Source organism: Nannospalax galili, unplaced genomic scaffold, assembly GCF_000622305.1.
Source record: "Nannospalax galili isolate Female #2095 unplaced genomic scaffold, S.galili_v1.0 scaffold667, whole genome shotgun sequence".
Classification (NCBI taxonomy): Eukaryota; Metazoa; Chordata; class Mammalia; order Rodentia; family Spalacidae; genus Nannospalax; species Nannospalax galili.
In genome coordinates this window covers 3562107-3571904 of record NW_008358387.1, presented here as the reverse complement: position 1 = coordinate 3571904, position 9798 = coordinate 3562107, and the positions used below count along the sequence as shown (strand labels likewise).

Sequence of the window (9798 nt, the reverse complement as noted above, 5' to 3'; positions counted from 1 at the left end):
GAGAGAGAGAGAGAGAGAGAGAGACCTTGTTCCCCACCAGTGAAGCACTTTTGGGGGGTTTGCTTCATGCAGGAGCGCCCCCTGCTGCCCATGTTGGAATAGTGCGGACATGCATGTAAAAGACAAGCGTCCCAGATTCCCCGAATTACTCAGGGGCATTTTTCCAGTGAATTGTCTTCTCTGTTTTAAAGGTTTTTCCCTTTTTGGTAAGTCCCTCTAGATAGGCTCAACCTTAGTATAATGTTCCAGAATTTATTTCATTCATGATAGCACACAGCCTATTTCAGTTGTTCGAAGACATCCTCCTGTCTTGAAAGTGGATGAATAATTAAAGAGCAAGATGTAGTGTGTAAGCTCTTAGGCAAACACTTCTAAGCCAGTCATCAGGACATGAAATTTAGGACACACTAATTAACTCAAGAGGTCTGAAATACCAGGATTTGGCCAGGTTCTCAATGTCACACAAGATTCCATATTCCCAGAATTCAAAGAGGGAAATCACATACCCATCACAATCCCTGTGTATGAAAATAAGTGAGAATTTGAAGGAATCACAAGATTCTCACAATTTTACATAAAATAACTCAGTAGTGTTTTAATAACAGGAATATTCTTGTATTCTAATTATTGGGAACATATTTATTGTATGAGATAAAAACAGAAGAATAAGCCAGGTGTGGTGGCGCACGCCTTTAATCCCAGCACTCGGGAGGCAGAGACAGGCAGATTTCTGTGAGTTCAGGGCCAGCCTGGTCTACATAGTGGGTTCCAGGCCAGCAGGGGCTACAGAGAGACCCTGTCTCAAAAAGACCAAAAAAAAAAAAAAAAAAAAAAACCAGAATAATAAATCAAACATTGACTGATTAAAAACACACGGTAGGAGATTCCTCCTTATGGATACAGAATGTCTCCTTTCTAAGAGACTAGTTTCATGTCTGCACTGTTCCAACATGGAACTTAGGCATAATATATTCTAACATGGTGTAGCGTGGTACAGTTCTTGTTTTTTGTTCATGAATTCTGTTCACTTATTTCTCCCGCATGCAACAATTTAGAGAGATATCAGAGGTGGACATGATGCCAAGAGCTGCTACTCAAAATATAGATCCAGCTGAGGCAGAGTGTCATCACTTAGAGCTATTTACTGTTGCTGAAAAGTCATGGGATGTTGAAAGTGAAAAAAATAAATGTCAGCTTGTAAATGGGGCAGCACTGTGGCATTAATGATTTGAACTAAGTGTGAGAAGTACCAAGCCAGACTCCTTTCTTAGCCTTATGTTAACACTGATGGATTTGTTCAGCCACATTTCCAACTGTTGAAAAATTTACACTTATTTTAGCTACCAGTCTTGGTGACCTAAAACTAACCCTCCAAAGAATATTTCCATAATATACATTGCTATTACCTTGCTTTTAAAGATCAGCATTTGCTTTGAAGCAACAGATGAGTTAGGTTCTCATTGGTCTCTCAATAAAAGATGTTTATGATATATTGTACCTGTATACAGGCCTAAAACAGTTAGGATATTTGGTTATAATTAGTTCAAGAACTGTTGATTGATTATTTGTGTGAGAGCTCAAAGTTGATTAATACACAAATTTCTTGTGAACTACAATCTCTAGTAATTGTAACTTTTATCATAGTGAATATTTCTTTGGAGAATGGTGGTCTCTAGAGCACTGACCCATCTGGTAAAGAAATAAATGTCCATGGTGATGAAATTTTCCTTACACATGAAAATGACAGAAAGATTCTGAGCTGCATCAAGGGTCTTACATGCCAGCTAGACTTCTAAGTCACACAGAGGAAATTCATAGCCAAAGTGAGATAATGTCTTTACCTGTTAAATGACAGTGATTCTCCTGTTTTACCTACCTCAAGTAAAATACAAGCCTTATTAAGACAAGTTAAGCGGATATGTTGATGTTCTATGATCTTAAATTAATGAAGACGGAATACCAGGCATTCAAGACACCCAACGTCCATTCCCGCTATTGCCTATGTTTTCTTAAGTTGGTCATGTACATTATTAGGTCTCAATTTCCTCATGGTTGAAAGGAAAAGGGACATAGTCAATTGATTTCCATCTCAAAGTTGAAAGTGTCTTTAGTCACATGTTCATTATGATAATTTTGTTGGGTACATAAAAGTTGTAGGAAAATGTTGAAATTGAGAGAAGTGTGAGGAAACCCCCAAATTCTATATGGGGTATAACTGGATTCTAAGGAGGTTGGTGACAGTATCAAAGAAGGTTCCTGACTCAGATGACCATCACTCAGTGGAAGGTCTTTGGAGAAGGTGATCTTATTCAGAATGCCGCTGAACAGGAAGCTCAGCTTTGAATGAAGTATTTTTAGATGTCTTTGGTTAAATTGGCAGGAATCTTTTTGTTAAGATTCTTTGATGAAAAGTACATTTTACGATTCAAATTTGGCTCTGAGAATTATGGACCAAAATAGCTTTTTTTTTTTTTTTTCCTTTTCATTTGAAGCAGATTCTTCACTTTGAAATGGCACATTTGCCAACCAAGTGAAGCAATGTTTCACTTTTCAGGAAAGAGTTCTAGTAAACACATTCACAAAATTACCTTTTTAAGGAAAGGCAAATGGAGAAAACTACTGCTTAAAAAAAAAAAACCCAGATGTTCCTCACATCACCAGCTGCACAGCTTAAAATTCCATTGAAAAAAATAGTTATGTTGCAGTCACTACAAACCAGGCATATGTGAGCCTGATGGACAGCACATCAAAGAAGACCAATCTGTCCTCTGACCTCATGTAACCTCTGTCTGGATGTGCCTTATTCTTACACGCTGCCTAAAATAATTTCTATTCTTTTGCTTAGCTTAAATCTTACCTTTTCCTTCAAACCTTTGCTGAGCAGCCAGCCCAGTAGTCTCTGTCTCTGATCACTTCTTTGTCGCATCAATTTCAATGCCCATTTGGTATTTGGTATGTCGGTTGGCTTATCTGATACATAATTCGTCAGCCTTCTTTTATCCTGCTGACAAATTATGTCAAGACAAATATTGTTTCTTTTTTTGTGAATTCCACAGTACTGAGTGAAGAATCCATTGTCATAGCAGTAATTTATTATTACACTACACCCTATAATATATTTGGGGAGAACAAGAGCTCAACTTGAAGGCATGCATCATTTAAAACAAGAGTGGAGAAGGATTTCCAATGTTGAGTTGTATGGGCTTTGAAAGAGGAAATATACAGAATATTTTTAAAATATAGAATAATGATGTATTTCATAGAATTTAACCTGGTCCAAAAGATGGTTGGAAATCTGTGTATAGATGTTCAAAGCAGATAAAAAAAAACTGAAGTAGATTTAAAAAGCTGGAGTGGCCCTAGGAATGAGGTAGACTTGATAGTGTAGTCATGGGCAATGAACATGTTGTATAGACAGTGTGTGTGTGCGTATGCACATGCGCACGCCTTACTCAAAAGTTTGATGTTTTTTCCAAAGAGAGGGAGGACTCATGAAAAAAAAGAGTCAGTCAGACATGTAGATGATGGTTCTGAAGTGTGGCAGGTGAACTGAAATGGAACAAAGTCTAAGGTTTTGAGACAACATAAAAACTCACTGAAAATCTAGGATAAAGTACAAATATATATATAAGGGATATAAAATTGAAATATTTCAGATTAGCAGTGGCAGAATTTAAGTAAATCCCTACTTTCTGATAATGTCATTTATTGATGTAAGTAATATAAGGAAGGTATGGAGGCTGGCAGGATGAGGCATCAGCTAACACTGAGCTCACTGTGAGAATGATACATTTTCCATATGCATGGACCTTCCAAGTGGAGATAATCAGTAATTAATGACCAAATAGAAACCTTCAGCTAAGAAGTGACTAGAGACAGACTTGAACATGGTCCATGTATAGGTGGTACTTACAAAAGTATGAAGGAATACAATTAAAAAGGGGAAATGAGAACAGAGCTATAAATGGAGATCTGATGAGCACTGTAATTCAAGTGGTGCAAAACTGCAAAGGAAATTAAGGACAGTTTGAAAGAGAAATAAGTGGTCAGCTGGGTCAGTTTTCCCAAAAATCAGTTTAAAGTCGTGAGACTTGTCTCCCCATTAAAGAAACAGGGACACATTGGCAAAGCGTAGCAAGAAGAGGTGTCTGTGGTTGGAGGACAACTACATCTTTGAAAAGTTTGGATATGAATGGAGGTGGGCAGAGGGAAGGGCTAAAAGTAACCAGATGTACTTTGGAGGAGAAATACCCTTCGGGGGAAGGGAGTGGAAGATTCAGAAGGGGATGTGGGGCGCAGTAGCAAGACAGGAAGCTGAAGGCTTTCTTGCCTTAAGACCTGCATGCTCTCTGTGAGACACTTTCTAATGACACAGGAAGTGAAGCTTGTTCTTGTGGAGAATGGGAAAGGGAGGACCCTAGGAAAACAGGAACAGTGATGAAAGATGTGTGGACACTCAGTGGTCAAGGTAATTCTAAACAGATTTTACTCAGAAGCTCTTAGATTCAGTGTTGACAAAGTGTTCCCCCTTCCTCCTTTTGTTCTGCTTCTACCTGCCCTTTTTCTCCTCCCGTTTTCTGCTCTCCCCCTTCCTCATCATCCTCATCTTTTCCTCTCCTTATTTCCTCCTCTTCTTCATCCTTCACCTCCCCTCCCCCTTTCCTCTCCATTCTTCTTCCTTCCTACTGCTTTCTCCTCTTCCTCCTCTTCTTATCTGGCTTCTTCCTCTCTCTGTTCCTCTTCCTCATTTTCCTCCTCCTCCTCCTCATCTTCTTCCCCATCTCTGTCTTCTTTCTCTTCCTCTTCCTCCTCCTCCTCTTCCTCCTCCTTTTTTCTTTCACTTGTGCAGGGCTCAACAATCACCATCACATTAGAATAATAAAATAATTATAGCTACTACTTATTGAGTCCTTATGCAGACATTGTGTTAGTTCTCGTTATCCCAATCAAATCTTCAAAACTGAGATAATTAAAATCAGCTTGTTTATAAAAAGAGAAACCTAAAGTGCAGGAATGCACAGTGACGTTTTCAAGGTCACACAGACAGCAAATGATCACGCCCACATCTCTCAGTCTTAGCATCTGGTTTACATTGCACATTTCCACTCCAGGAGGATCTGGATTTGTTTGTAACTCTGTTTTTTATTCTTGCGTATTTTGTGGCAGGAATACTGTATAGATTAAATGAAGTGGTCATTCATGAGTTGTTACTGTTGCTCCTTTCCCTATTTTTAAAACACCTCAATTTTTGCAAGTGATTCTTTCAGTGAAGTAGTTTTATTCAGAGTATATTAAATGTAAGATATGGCCTCTGCCCTTGAGAACTTATATTTTATGTTACGTCTATTGTACAGAACTTCAACCAAGTGACTGAAGGAAAATTTATGTATGATATTGAGCATTTGAGGAAGCTGATTGAGTTGCGTTTCTTTCATGGATGAGTTTCTTTTGTGGATAAGTGTCACTTATTAACATGACTAACAATTGTTTTAGTGCTTTCTTCAGCAGTATCTGTCAGGTGATGATCAAGGCCACTAATTTATGATAAATAATTTTCACCAATGTTGCTAACTTTATTCTCAAAAGCTTTAAACTGTCTTCCTGATGTTAGCTGTGGGTGAGCTCTTCATGAAAGACCAAACTCTTCCTTTTCTTCTTTGTTTATATATATAAAAACAAACATTTTTTAATTTTTTATTTTTGATCTTTTCAAGACAGGGTCTCCCTGTAGCCCCAGCTGTCCTGGATTCACTATGGAGACCAGGCTGGCCTAGAACTCACAGAGATCTGCCTGCCTCTGCCTCCAGAGTGCTGGGATTAAAGGTGTGTGCCACCGCGCCCAACCCAGTTTTTAATTTTTATCAAGCTTTTGTACATTTCATGGAACAGTTCTCAATTAAATTTAGACCCCCCTCCGCCATCTATGCCCCCATACCCCTTATTATCAAGACCTCACTTTCAATTCAACTTTTTCTATTAAGAATGAATATCTTTACCTTTAGATTAATTTTTCCTACAAACATTATTCAAATAATGGTTCTTCCTTCCTTTTTTCTGTTCTTTCTGTGTGCCAGATGATATAAATGCAGTTCATTATAAGGACTGAATGTTTAGAGGATTTTTCGTGTGTTTTTATTTTATTTTATTTTAAAATTTTATTGAACTCTTGTACATTTCATACAACAGTTCTTAATCAAATTTAGACTCCCTTCCCCATCCATGCCCCCCCAACCCCTCACCAGACCTCCTGTATTCTGCCATACATGTTCTTATCCAGTCAAGCATTTGTGCCCAGGTAGCCTTTGGTGCAAATTCATCCATTGGAGTCTAGTCAGCCTATCTAGAGATCATAAGTAGTAATCAGTCTTCAGTAGTTCCCAGTCTACAGCAAGCCTGCCACCCATTTCTCTCACTCCAATCTGGGTCCTTGTCTGAGTTGGCACAGCTTGTGTGCTCAATGCTGCCATTGCCATCAGTTCACATGTACAAGCTTCCAGTGACCTGCAAACCTCTGCTTCCTTATGTTCACGAACCAGCCCTGGCTCTCATTCCATTCCATAGCCCCGGTTTCAACATCTGCTGATCTTGGCTAACTCTCCCAGCACATGTTCTGTTCTTTCTTTAATTGAACAATAACAAAGGATTCTACTTGACTGGGGCATGAATTAAAGATATGATGGTTGCTTACATTGTAAGGAAAAACAGGCAAGGGACCTATCTTTAATTTCATATTTTAGAAATAAACATCATATATATCTTAATTCACCCTCACCAATGATTGCGTGGTCACAGATTTCCTACAACAATATAAGCCAGAGAAAATACTTTGGAATGGGAAGGATTAACTTTAGGAAGGACAATGTCTTGTTTTGAATTCATTCAAGGTGTTTTAACTTTGGTGCTGATGACAGACACTGGAACCACTTACTCTGTTGTGGAGGGCTGCCATGTGCCTTGTGAGGTGTTTAATGGCACCAGTCATTAGACCCTACTAGATGCTAGTTAAAACCATTAAATTATAAAAACCAAACATGCCTCTAATAATTGCCAAATGCATCCTGAACCTTGTCCTCATTTAGAACCGTTCCCGTGTAGGATAGTGTGCTTTTGTCTTCAAGCAAATAGGGAGAAGCTGTTCGTATTGAGCAATGAATTTTGCTCAGTAGCCGTGTTCATCTATGTTCCAAGGTATATCATACCAAAGCAATTTAAAATTACTTATAAACATCCACATCCTCATTAAATTCATTAAAACTTTTAATTTGCTTATATTACATATAGTTTTGTTTTTGTTCATATTTTTCCACAGTGCTTGGAGTTGTTTAGTAGCTATTATGCTGTACATTTTAATTTCATGGTCTAGGAGCATTTTTACAGTTTTAACCATAAGAATACATATTCCTATGATCTTGTAATCCATGCAAACATATAAGCATATGGATCATTACTTTTTTATACATTGCTTATTGTTTTCAAGGTAAAGGAGTGTGCTGTACCTTTTTATAGATTATTAGCTACAAAACAGCTATTGATTATCTAAATGCAAAGTAAAGGAACACACTGTGATTTATGCATCATTAATAATGATATGCAAAATATACAAATAGGTAACTGAATTCAAATAACACATAGTTGGAAGTCTGAATTAAAGTGTTGTATATTAGCTTGACTCATGTCTACAAAGCTGTGATATTACCAAATTTTCCCATTTTTTTTCTCAAATTTTTGGATGACATAAACATACATTGAAACAGATCATTAAGGAAGAAGAAATTAGATGCCTATGAGTTTTAAAGATGTAAAAACAACAATTGTATTTTACTTCCACTCACTCATTCATTTTGTTTTTCAAATATATATTTTTTGTGTTTTATACAAGGAGATGATGGGTTGTAAGGATTTATATGGAGAAATACAGAAGTTTATTTAGCCTATTGGCTTTTGCTGGCAAACATTCCATTTAAGTTCACTGGCCATTTCTATTGCCAGGTTCTATTTCCTTGCTCTATAATTTGGCACCTATTGCCCATTTTACTGCCAAAAAAATTACTGAGAAGTAATTCTTGGGCAATTGAAGATGAAATAAATTCTCTCCTAACACAATAGCAAGAAGTGCATTAATGAATTTTAAAGGTGGGTCTATGTATATCTCAGGAAAGGGATGAGGGAGCAAGGCCAAAGAAACCTCAGGGGTTGGGTGTGGTGGACAGACTTGCAAGTCGTCCTGGTGCTGAGCCCAGGCCCAACTTTCTCCAAATACTTAACTAATATGTACTGGATTTATCATCTGTCAGCCTACTGGGAAATAATAATCAAATGTTGACTAAACTGTCACTGTAATTGATTATGTTATATGGAAGATACTGAGATAGATTTACATAGGGTTGTCTCATATTCATCTTTGGTGCAGAGAGAGGAAATGAGGGGGAAATGGAGTCAAGAACATTTCAGATGGTGAGACAGGAATGTGAATAAATAAGTCAAAATAAAAGCCTGAAGATTGGGGTTGGAGAGATCGTTCAGTGGTTAATGGAACCTGATGCTCTTCCAGAGGACCTGAGTTCAGTTCTCAGCACCCATGTCAGGTGACTTACAACTACATGAAACTCCAGCTCCAGGGGATCTGAAGCCTTCTTCTGGCTTCTAACCTCCACAGGCACACACACACACGCACACACACATGCACGCACACAAACACACACACACACACAGGATAGATACATAAACTCGTGTGCCTGCATATAAATAAAAACCTAAAATAAATCTTATAAAAAAGAAAAAAATTCTGAGGATTACACCTTTCCAGTGGCACTTAAATTTTCTGTGCAAGAAACCAGTCTGACACTACCGCACTGCTGTTAGCATGCATGTTCTCTGAGCCTGTGCCTGGAACCTGGTTTAGTATGTGTGAAGCAGGCTCCATATAGTTGAAAGCTCTCAGGTAATGCAGATGCGGTCATAGGGGGGGTCACACTTTTAGAAGCACTGGTTTGTAGTGAATATTTTCAACATCAGAGGAAGTGGGAAACAACTATCTAGTCTCTAATTGTGATGAAAGACTTTGCAACAGCAAGATGCATGTATACTGAGAACGTAGCAGTTGTAATGAACACGACAGAGCTCACACTGCAGTGGTCTACAGACAATAGAAGGTAATTGTAAATCAACAAAAAACGCTGCAGATCAAAGATGTACTGCATACTTTATCAACTCATATACTCACAAAATTCCCTTGTTCTATGTGACTTCTTACATCTAATTTTTACAAATCTGAAAGCTAAAGAGAGATTATGTAGCTTCTAAAATGACCAACCACTAAGTAGACAGGCTTGTTCACGCACGACAAGAGTAGCTTCATTACATAACACATGGATAGCTGTGCAGAGCAGACATGAAAAGTGGTTGGACATATGCTATGACATGAAGACTCTTAAGCATCTTCACAATGAGTAAGAGTAAAGGCACTTGGCACTTCCTATGGGTAAGGATGAGTAAATGAATATTTTCCAGTTCTGTGTCTTGCATTTTTAATTACATTTAGAATATACACACATTTTATTTGTACATACAGTGAAAGAATTCATCATTCTTTATTTAGAAATGTTGAATAAAGCTTGTACACTGGGGGACTGGAGAGATAGATCATTTCAGCAGTTAAGAGCACTAACTGCTTTTGCAGAGGACCCAGGTTCAATTCCTAGCACCCACATGGTGGCTAATGACCACGCATAACCCCAGTTTCAGCAGAATCCAATGCCCTATTCCAACCTCTGTGGGCATTGCATGACATGAGTGCAC

General features: G+C 38.0%; 1 protein-coding gene across 2 annotated transcripts in view; it reads left to right on the top strand.

The window, feature by feature from the left end:
- Gabrb2 (gamma-aminobutyric acid type A receptor beta2 subunit) overlaps positions 1-9798 on the top strand; it is a 246594-nt gene that overhangs the window by 3985 nt on the left and 232811 nt on the right. The gene's annotated exons all lie outside the window — the stretch shown is intronic.